The sequence below is a fragment of the Bos javanicus genome, chromosome 18 (assembly GCF_032452875.1).
Source record: "Bos javanicus breed banteng chromosome 18, ARS-OSU_banteng_1.0, whole genome shotgun sequence".
NCBI lineage: Eukaryota > Metazoa > Chordata > Mammalia > Artiodactyla > Bovidae > Bos > Bos javanicus.
Genome location: NC_083885.1, coordinates 37,618,928 through 37,631,277, shown reverse-complemented (window position 1 = coordinate 37,631,277; position 12,350 = coordinate 37,618,928).

Sequence of the window (12,350 nt, the reverse complement as noted above, 5' to 3'; positions counted from 1 at the left end):
GACCCTTGCTTCTGGTTTCCAGGTAGCTTCAACAACTTCCATGTGCCCCACTGTGTCCAAGAAGAGTGGATGTTGATGCCAATCAGAATCCGTGACTCACTGTATGAGAAGTCTCATTTAGTTTAAGCAAATTCAGAGCACAGAGATTATTTGAATAAAAATAATTAAAACTCCCAACGAGTAAGTTTCAAATAACCATGGATACAAAGCACACACATGTGCAGAGAACACACACTCTCTGGGTTGACCTTCCCCAAGAAGACATGGTCCTCCATTCAGAGTGTGACACCCTCCTCTAAATCCTTCCACATCTCCAAAAAAAGACCTCAGTCCTTCCCAAATGGGCTCATTCCCCTTGTACATAGCCCTAGATGTTAGGATGTTCATCAGGGTGAAATTTCTAACCAACCAGAACTGAAACATTGCTAGAAATTCATTCATTCATTCTACAAATATTTATTAAACACCTACTCTATGCCATGCACTGTGCTAAGTCTAAGAATTCAGTAAAAATGTTAACTGTATAGAGCAACTTCACCATAGAGTTCTTGCAGATAACACCTAGCTAGTCTCGCTCCAACCCAGTTGTCTTTGAAGACAGTAAGAATAAATCTCTTTTAGAAGATATGCTTTGATCATGAATCATTCCTCACTCAGCTAATAGCAGGATGCCTCATATTTACAGCAAAGAGCAAGGTGAACATGCACACTGCCTTTGTGGGGCATACAGTCTAGTCTAGACGGGGGACAGCCCAACCCAAAATTCAAGGATTATAATTGAAACTTTGTTGAGAGCTTGGGCAAGGGCAAGCCACCTCCTAAATGTCTGAACACGTGGACATATCTGATAGGGAAAGGAGATACGCTCTGCACAGCTGCTTCCTCCTCACTGACGCCTCTAAGGAATCCCCTGAACATTGCTCTCCTCTGCTCCTCCACAGCACTGCTTACCATTTGCCACTATCCATGCCTCTCCCCCTCTGCACCCTGGGAACACAGGCCATATCTAGTTTGTGTATCACCAAATTTTCATCCCCTGATATTATACAACATGCTATGAGGCACTTACTACTATCTCCATTTTACAGAAGATGAAACTGCAATTCTGTCACAGATACGGGTGATGAGTTAGCACTGAAAGTTGATCAAGATCCACCTGATACCAAAGCCTTGCTCTCAACCACTGTTCTGTCCCTTGACTCAACAGATGATTCACCCTCTCTAAGCGGATACATCTGTTATGAGATCAGTTACTGTGGTTGAGCCAACCAGAAATCTATTTCTTTCTCATGTGATAACCTAGGGTAGGTTCAGTGACTGCACATGCTTACTGGCATTTAGGGTCCTTCGCTCCTGATGCTCCGTCATCCTTAGTACATGGACTCCATCACATGAGCCACTATGGCCAACCCTGCCTCCATCTTCACCTTCACATCCAGGCAATAGGAAGGGAAGCAAGGGAAGTAGAGAATATAGCCCTTCCCTTTAAGGACAAGAGCTGAAAACTGTGTACATCGCTTCCATCCACATGTCACTGGCCAGATCTTAGTCACTTGGCCATGCCTGGCTGCAAGGAAAGCTGGGAAATGAGTACCAGGAAGTCAGGTACCAGCTAAAAATTCTGATTAAATGGAAAAGGCAGAATGGCTATCTCCAAAACATGGCTTCAGGAGTTACAAGTTTCCACTAAAAAGGCAGTGAGAGAAGTCACAGTGAAGGGGAAAAACGAAAGTTAAAAAGGAGGTGGCAGATACATCAGTGAGTATAGGTAAGCGCACCTCCTTCTCTACCGGGACTCTCTAACCACTTTTGCCTTCTAAGCTCCTTTCCTTGATGCTTTATTTCTGTAACAGGATTCCTGATTCTCATGAACGCTTAAATTGAAGGATATTATGGTTTCCTGTTCTATGGGCTCAATTTTCAAGATTATACCTTCGAGTTTAGTGAATAAAGGAAGAACACTGATGGGAAATAGAGTCCACTTCTTGGGTGCAGAATAATCTTGGGAATTTTTATTTCTAATAAAAAGTGATGCTTGGGTCTGTCTCAGTCTTACAGGGAAAAAAAGTTGAAATTGGGCTTTTCCCCTAATATCTCCTCACAAGTGTACTAGATAATCTCTTTATACAATCTAGTACACACTGTTCTAGTACACAAATGTACTAGATTAATCTCTTTACCTTGTCACACATAGTCTTTAAAAAGTAAAATTAAAAAAAACAGAACTAGATGTCTTCAGTGTGTAGGTCATGATGTTTTAAAATACAATTTTTTGTAATTTCTTAGTTACATACAAAAAAGTTACCCATCTTTGAAACTGATTTATCATGTGGAAAGGGCTTAAAGAAAGTTGATATCACCTCTTTATAATAGCCAGGACATGGAAGCAACCTAGATGTCCGTCAGCAGATGAATGGATAAGAAAGCTGTGGTACATACACACAATGGAGTATTACTCAGCCATTAAAAAGAATACATTTGAATCAGTTCTAATGAGGTGGATGAAACTGGAGCCTATTATACAGAGTGAAGTAAGCCAGAAAGAAAAAACACCAATACAGTATACTAATGCATATATATGGAATTTAGAAAGATGGTAACAATAACCCTGTATATGGGACAGCAAAAGAGACAGTGATGTATAGAATAGTCTTTGTGGGAGAGGGAGTGGGTGGGATGATTTGGGAGAATGGCATTGAAACATATATAATATCATATATGAAACGAGTCGCCAGTACAGGTTCGATGCACGATACTGGATGCTTGGGGCTGGTGCACTGGGACGACCCAGAGGGATGGTACAGGGAGGGAGGAGGGAGGAGGGTTCAGGATGGGGAACATGTGTATACCTGTGGCGGATTCATGTTGATATATGGCAAAAACAAATACAGTATTGTAAAGTTAAAAAATAAAATAAATAAATAAATAAAAGAAAGTGGATATCAAACCTTGTAAAATTTTTTAAGTCTCAGGCATTCACAAAATAAAGGCAATTAAGAAATATAGAAAGTGTAACTAATGGGCTTGACTGAGGTGTATAATTATAAATAAACTCTAATTAATTATTTCCCATGTCTTGGTTATTATCCACAGGAACTCATTTAAGTGAACTCACAACTGATTTTTATAAACAGAAAGAAAATACAGACCACTATAAAAGGCATGTAGTCCTGTTCCTTTGGCCATATTTGGTTGTTAAAATGATAAAGCTATATTGATGAGATGTTTTGGGATCCTGGGCATCTTGACTAATAAAGGATTAATGAAATATAGAGGACACGCCCTTTAGGTGGCATCCAATGAGCCGTACTCTCATATAATACCTTCCTTTTAAGTAGGCCTGGAAACTATGACCCCACTAACTAATATGGCAAGAGTAAGGGATTTGGCAGATGTAATTAAAATCTCTCAGCAGTTAAAGAAGTTAATCCAAAGGAAGATTATCCTGGGTCCACTTGACCTAATCAGATGAGCCCTTTAAAAGGAGGTCTAGAGGACCTCCATAATACTTCCCTGGTGGCTCAGATGGTAAACTGTCTTGTTTACAATGCGGGAGACCTGGGTTCAATCCTTGGGTTGCGAAGATCCTCTGGAGAAGGAAATGGCACCCCACTCCAGTACTCTTGCCTGGAAAATCCCATGGACAGAGGAGCGTGGTGGGCTACAGTCCATGGGGTCGCAAAGAGTCGGACACGACTGAGCGACTTCACTCATTCACTCACTCAGAGGATAGAAACTTCAGCAAAGTGTCTCTCTCTCTCACCCTAAAGAAACAAACTGACATGAATTCTACAGATGCACAGAAACAAATTCAGCAAACAACCTGGGGGAGTTTGGACACAGATTCATCCCTTGTTGAGCCTCCACATAAGAACACAGCCCAGCCAATACTTTGATCTCAGCCTTGTTCCCTGAGCAGGGAACCCAGCTAAGCAGAGGCCCGACTCCTAACCTACAAGAACTGTAAGATAACAAATGAATATTGTTCTAAGCTACTACATTTGCAGTAATTTGTTATATGGCAAGAGAAAACTGATACACACGGCTGGCCCGCAACATGTGCCAACATGCCGAAGGAACAGAGAGGTGTACGATGCAAAGCAAACGTTTAATGCCTGTGCGTTGCCCAGCCCCAGAGCTTTTGCTCTTTGACATTGTTCGCCTGCTACTATCCGGCCTTCAATCTCAAATTAGGTTTCTGACTATGATTCAATCTTTGGCTCCCTATGAGAAATCTTTTTTATATAATATTAATATATAAATAAATTTTCTCTTGGAGCAATGCAGTGTGGAACAGAACCTGCCAGGCTCTCTAACGTCCATCACAAAGAAAGATTACAGAAGGGAGGTGGGGGAGGCAGAGCTTTATCCTCCATGGGGAAGCAGAGAATTCATAGTGATCTTATTGCAGATGTAAAATTAGGTCAGGGGCTCTATAAACTGATTAAAGCTAATGCTTCACGCTTCCAAGGAAAACAGCCGATACAAAAGGGAATGAGCTCTGGCTGAGGATAAGAAGGAAGGAGGGCCCTCTATGATCACAGGCTGTCCAGCCATGGAGGATGCTTGGCCAAAATGAACATATAAGAAAGGAGCAACCAAAGAACAGCTGGGGAAACTTCTAAAACCAAAGAGACAGACTACATCCATATAAACCTAAAATCAGGATGGCAGTCAGTGCACCAGTAACTTGAATATCCCAAAGTTCAGGAAGTCTTAATCACCCTGCTTCTCCCCTAGGTTGATCCCTATCTATAGCCTAGCCCTCTGGGACCTTGGGTCTTGACACATGTTTCACAGGCAGCTGTGTTGGAATATTCTGTTCTGTGTACCCTAGAGTCAACATCTTGCTAGTTCAGGATAATTTCAATGCCTGGATCAGGAAGCACAAACAACAGTTTATCCCCAAGACTCTTCTTCAATCCCCATTTTTCTCCACAGCATTACCTCCAACTTTCTTTGTTTCATCCTCTTTCCTCTTCACTGATATTTCTTTCTCATGTTACTTTCCCAAAGTTACAGAAAATTTATTTCCTTTATATCCTAGCTTGTTCCTCCTAACTTCTAGGAAGACATTTCTTACCTTTTTTTTTTTTAATCTTGTTCACATTCTTTAATTTATCTTATGGGTTCCCCAAACAACCCAGATCAGATCAGATCAGATCAGTCGCTCAGTCGTGTCCGACTCTGCGACCCCAGAATTGCAGCACGCCAGGCCTCTCTGTCCATCACCAACTCCCAGAGTTCACTAAGACTCACGTCCATCGAGTCAGTGATGCCATCCAGCCATCTCATCCTCTGTCGTCACTACTAAATGGTTAGAAAGATAGATTCTCTATAGCCAAAGAATAGTGGCAGCTTTTGCAATGCAGATGTGTCTGATTTGAATTGGTAACATTTTATTGAGTTACTAAAACATCTTGACCTTTCTGTTAAAAGTGTATATATATATATATATGTGTGTGTGTGTGTGTGTGTGTGTGTGTGTGTGAATATATATATATATATATATATAACAGCTTGGTAAAGAGCATAGCTATTCTGATCCTAAATACTGATCTAATAACTCATGGAGAAAATTACCTAATTTACACACTTGATTTACACCACATAAGAGAAAAGAAGAGTTGGGTAAGGCTGAAGGTCACCTCTGTATGGCTATTGGGCCAAATGCCTCAATTTAGACTTGAAATCAAACATTGGGGAAGGCCACCTGGGGCCTGAATCACTTACATTTTCATTTCAGTCATGATTAGAGTCATTCAGTCCATTTTTAGTTCAAGGCCAGTTACCAGTAAACACTAAGTCTGGAAAACATTGTCTAAGTTATTTGGTCTCTATAGAGTGGAAAAATAATAGGTCTACTATGAATTTCATGAAAAACAATGTGTTTAGTTTCGGTACAATTCTCTATGAAAGAAGTTCAATGTCAATTAAGGGTACTTAGTTTTCCTGCATGAGGATGAATATACAGAATGGTTTATGGTCACCAGCCCATTCTCTTAGCCACACCACTTGCTCTGACCAAGAGGGTCCCATAAAATTGGTTGCTGTGGCTGCACCCTATGGACAGTGCTTACAGTAAGGCCTTGAGTTATTCTAGGTCCATTTCAATATGGACAGGGTTTTCAGAAATTGGAGAGAAAAATAAAAATCAAAGCTCTGATCCATCTATTCCCTAGAGCAGAACTTCCTCACCAACAACATCACATGAATGAACTGGAGAGAAAGACTCCTCCAATCTCACACCCCTGAAGAAAATCCTTTATGGAAAAAAGCATTAGTTTTCAATGTCTCTCTAGTCCCCTACAGCAATAGCAGGAGTAAAATCTAGTTTTAAAAAATTAACTAAAGTCATGCAGAATAAACTTTTTCTTAACTGAGAAAACCAATGCCTCTCCTAAACAACTGGTTGGCTCTTATGTATAACCCTTACCTTGTATATGTTTTTATCTCAAAATTTCTTATTTCTCCTCCTAAAATACATGGCTTAGCTACTGCACCAGGGTAACTGCCTATGTATCACGATCATACGTCCTAGGATATGCCTGGTTTTTATGGGTGCCACCAAGCCCTCCTCCCCCAGGAATGAGGGGTGACATCCTTCTGACATCTGTGCCATATTTCCGTCTTGTCAATATCATTCCTGCTTATTTAGTCAAGAGTGGACCTTAACTTAGCAAAACCAATGGAAATGAAGCAGAAACTGAGTGAGAAACTGACATGATTCAAAAAGAGCTTGAACATGAGGTAAACTTAAGCTTTCAAAAAGATACATTTGGTGGGGAAAACGGGAAATTGAGTGAACTCAGGCTGCATAAAAGGGTAAACAGAAATGGAATATGCAGGCAGGGTGTCCAAAGCATGTGTCACTCAAGAGAGGATTGCAGATCAGAGGGACATGGGTCCCCAGACTTGCCTCCTCCATTTTACATCATCCTCAGGTTAGCTGGCAGCAGGGAAAGCTCATGGGAAATGGTTTGACCTAAGAAAGGTGATTTAATTCCAAGTCAATTCAGAATTATCTCAGACAGAGGCACACGATGTTAAGCATATCATGCTGTCAATAATAATAATAATAGTAATGCTTTGCTAAGAATATCTTCATCCTTGGTGGAAGGAAGGAACTTTTTTAATTTTTAATTTTTTAAAGTCTTTTGGCCACACCCCGCGGCATGTAGGATCTTAGATCCTCGACCAGGGATCTAACTCACATCCTCTGCTTTGGAAACGAGGAATCTTAACCACTGGATTGCCAGGGAAGTCCCCAAAATGGATCTTTTTTACAAGATAAAGTTATTTGAGCTTCAAGAAAAGTAATGAAGATGGACAGAAGGTACTAGAAGCAGCATTTTCTAGAGTATAGAGCACTAGGCTGAGAATCATAAAATCTGGACATCATCTCTACTTTTTTATTTGGTTCACAGAATTTTTTTAAGACCAAGAAAGAATAAGCATTTGAGACATATTCTTATTCTTTCTTTCCCAAAATGGAAAAAGAGAGACATAATAGATGATGATGTAGGTTTGTTTCCTTAGAATATCTTCCAAGGCAATGGAGAAAAATACATGTTTCCAAGACCATCACCAGACTTCCTATGGATCTCCCAACATACTTTCCTCCTACTTCTTCAGATTGACTTGATAATTCTTGATCTGAGTCCTAGATCTGCCACTTATGAGTTATGTGATCTTGGACCAGTGACTTAACCTCTGTAAGCCATGTATTCTCAGTTAGCTAACAGTACCCATGTGTACCAGTCAGAACCCCATCAGGAAGCAGATGGCACACTCAAAATGAGTTATCAAGGAGAGTTTAATAAAGAGACTGATTATAAACTTGAGAGCAGGGTTTTGGAAAACAGGAATTAGCACCACTACCTTAATACTAGCAACAGCAGGGAGCCACTACGACCCCTAGACATGAAGGGGAACAGAGAGGGAGTAATCCCTACATTCTAGGAAGAGCAGCTGCATGAGGAATATGCCAGAGAGGATCTGGTGTCTTTAGTAAAAGGGGTACAACCAACACTTGGCCACTTCTGTGGAATAAATACTCCAACCACGCCTTCCTCCATCTTTCCAATCTCTTAATTTGGAGTTGCCAGATTCAACTGAGAATCACAAAGCAATGGATCCCACTGATAGGATCCAAACCTGTAGGTGTCCTGGGGCACAAAGAACAGTGAGGAAGGAAGGGGAGTGGATATGGAAGGAAGGACAGAGGGAAAATATTCAGGAGACACCTCACAAATGTCCCGAGCCCAACCCTTCTGATGGTCCTCCAGTGTATCATCCTTCAAAGTCAAGCTATACCTGAAATCCCATCTTCTATTTCAAGCTTCCAACAGGAAGAGATATCACCTTAATCCCTCCTGAGATCCACGTTCAAAACAATCTCTCTGCAGTTTGCACATAACCATGTGCTTGTCTATGTTAACACACACCTGTTGATGATTGATGATCTTTATTCCTACCTATTCAGAAAACTAAGATCATGGCACCTGGTCCCATCACTTCATGGGAAATATATGGGGAAACAATGGAAACAGTGTTAGACTTTATTTTTGGGCTCCAAAATCACTGCAGATGGTGACTGCAGCCATGAAATTAAAAGACACTTACTCCTTGGAAGGAAAGTTATGACCAAACTAGATAGCATATTGAAAAGCAGAGACATTACTTTGCCAACAAAGGTCCGTCTAGTCAAGGCTATGGTTTTTCCAGTGGTCATGTATGGGTGTGAGAGTTGGACTGTGAAGAAAGCTGAGCACAGAAGAATTGATGCTTTTGAATTGTGGTGTTGGAGAAGACTCTTGAGAGTCCCTTGGATTGCAAGGAGATCCAACCAGTCCATTCTGAAGGAGATCAGCCCTGGGATTTCTTTGGAAGGAATGATGCTAAAGCTGAAACTCCAGTACTTTGGCCACCTCATGCGAAGAGTTGACTCATTGGAAAAGACTCTGATGCTGGGAGGGATTGGGGGCAGGAGGAGAAGGGGACGACAGAGAATGAGATGGCTGGATGGCATCACTGACTCGATGGACGTGAGTCTCAGTGAACTGCGGGTGTTGGTGATGGACAGAGAGGCCTGGCGTGCTGCGATTCATGGGGTCGCAAAGAGTCAGACATGACTGAGCGACTGAACTGAACTGAACTGATGCTATGTACATGGTATAGAATCATGGAACTTTAGAAATAGAATAAAAGTAATAGATTAAATTAGGGATATCAGCTATCCTTCCACTCTACGAATTTTATCAGGCTTGGATTTGACCATCTGTGCCAACTTTAAGTGACTGGTAGTGACTATCTGGAGCATTACGCTGGGAGAACAGAAAGCTGGGCCCACACACAATAGGAAACATGTTTCTTGCAGCGGACTGATAGGGAAAGTGACAGCATACGCACATAAAACTACTTCATCTTGTCAAACACAGACACAGGATGCCTAGTTAAATTTGAATTTCAGACAAACAGTGTATAATTTTTAGTACAAATATATTTCATGCCATGTTTGGGGCATATACTAAAAAATTATTTGTTGTTTGTCTGAAATTCAAATTAAACTGAGCACCCTGTACGTTTATTTGTTCAATCTAACAAACCCATCCTTGACCCTGAATGAAATGCTCAGCCAAATTTGCCACTTCATACATGGGGCATCTGAGGCCCGGAGATATCAATAAATCTGCCAGTGTTATATAGCTGGTTAGAATAAAATCACAACCAGAAGTAAAGGTTCTGGTGTCTCATGCTGTTCCCCATTGTCTTAGATCAAAACTTCCTGAGCATTTAGGTAAATCTGTAAGCCACCTAGCAAACCATCCCAAGCCACAAGGCCCCTAATGAGCTCTTTTAGATTGATTGAAAACATAACCTGGGAAATGTCATAATGACATTTCATAATAGTGTTATGTTAGTTTGTAATGTACAGTATATTACACAAATTCATCAAATGCTTACAGAATTAATAGTACCGTGCTACCATTCTTATTCAAATTTTAATGGGCATGAACATCTATATTTATACTCAAGACTTCCAGATCAGGCAGCTATTTGGTTTCCTATAAAGACAGAAAAGCAGTGACAATCTAGAAACCTATCACAGCTAAACAGTGACTTAAAATGTGAAATGAGAATTTCTACCTTTTCAATCACTGAAACTGCTTCTAAAGCTAAAATGTATTTAAAGGGACAAATGTTTTGCCAGACACTTTCTGACATATGAAGAAGCCAGTTATCCTACAGACATGCCCAGCATCAAGGACACAGAAGAACACCAAGGTCACTGCCTGTGACCTCTCTGCCTCTCAGTCACTCCTTCTCAACCCATATATTTAGTTCCAGTAGTCAACAGAACTCTCTCAGTACACAGCAACAGCTCCAAAGGAAAAAGATGGCTTAGCTATGTGAAGTTAGAAAGTAGTTCCATCATACTGTTCACAAGAATCATGTAAGCAGGTGTTATGATTTATCACCACCTGTGGTAGGCGGTCCCGGAATGGTTCTTAGAATTATGTCCAGACCCTAATCCCTGGAATTTGTGAATATGTTATGTTACTTAGGATAAGAGAATTAAAGTTGTAGAAAGAACTAAGATAGCTAACCACATGACTTTATGACAGACAGATCATTCTGGATTTCTGAGGTGGTCCTAACATAATCACAAGAGCCCTTAAAAGTGGAAGAGGGAGGCTAAAGTATCAGAGTCAGAGAGAGACAAAGTTAGAAGGACTCCATCAACCATTGCTGGCTTTGAAAATGGTTGGGCACCATGAACAGATGAATGTGGGTAGCTGCTAGAAACTGGAAAAGACAAGAAAACAGATTCTACCCTAGAGCTTCCAGAAATGAAAGACTTTAGTGCACTGAGACCTATTTAGGGGGTTTCCCAAGTGGCTCAGCAGTAAAGAATCCACCTGCCAATGCAGGAGACACAGGTTTGATCCCTGGGTCGGGAAAGAACCCCTGAAGTAAGAAATGAAAACTCACTCCTGTATTCAAGCCTGGGAAATTTCATGGATAGAGGAGCCTGGTGGTCTACAGTTCACAGGGTTGCAAAAAGTCAGACATGACTAAGAGCACACACACACACACACACACACACACACAGAAACACAAGACCTATTTTCAAATTTTGATCTCCAGAATTACAATAAATTTGTGTTGCTTTAAGTCACTTTGTTTGTGGTAATTTGCTACAGCACCATAGAAAATTAAAACCTTTGTGAATTATCAACAGTTAGGTAGTAATACCACTCCAGTACTCTTGCCTGGAAAATCCCATGGATGGAGGATCCTGGAAGGCTGCAGTCCAAGGGGTCGCTGAGGGTCAGACACAACTGAGCGACTTCACTTTCACTTTTCACTTACATGCATTGGAGAAGGAAATGGCAACCCACTCCAGTGTTATTGCCTGGAGAATCCCAGGGACGGGGGAGCCTCATGGGCTGCCGTCTATGGGGTCGCACAGAGTCGGACACAACTGAAGTGACTTAGCAGCAGCAGCAGGTAGTAATACACTGATACTTATCAGTATCAAATGAAATATTTAGATAACAATGTCACTCTCAAACATATGAGTTATAAAAAGTAACTATGATATTGAGGTGAGCAATGAAAATAAACAAGAATATAACACTGCTATCTGGAATTAATCCAATTGGAAAAGCAGATAACAACGCATGGTTAAGAAACACACAGGCTATTGATCAGCCCAAATCTTGTAATTGTCAAGAACAGGGTAAAAGAACAAAACTGCAGAACTGAATGGGGCCGTGCTGAAGAGACTCTTGCTAACTAGTGCTGAAATGGAAACCATCAAAGATAAGGCTGCATGAGAATATAGCAAACAACAAATGGAAAGTCCCCTTGTGATGATGAATCAGAGGGTGGAGATTGGCCCTGGAAAGATGAAAGACACTGGACAAAGGAAGAGCCAGCAGAGTCTGTGAATAGAGACTGGGAGGATTTGCAAATGCTTCATGGGCAGCAAAGGCATCTGATTACAGCAATGGTGGCATTTAGCTGCATTGACCTCATACGAGAACTCAACTTCCCAAAGACAGATGGCTCTGCAAAGGCAAGTCACCTCAATGGCAGGGCCTTGGTAGCTAGAGGAAACCTCAGTACAGTTTATACAGCAGACACATCACCGTGTAGTGGCAGCAACAATGAGAATAATGGGATCAAAATCATTTCCACAGCATACCCATGAGAAAATGAATAGGGTGGGGATGTACGTCTCCCAGGGAAAGCCACAAGAATGAGAAAACCTCAAAGTTCAGCAAGTATCAGGTTCACGCAATACAAGAATACCCAGAGCAACAATTGATCAAAACTAATTC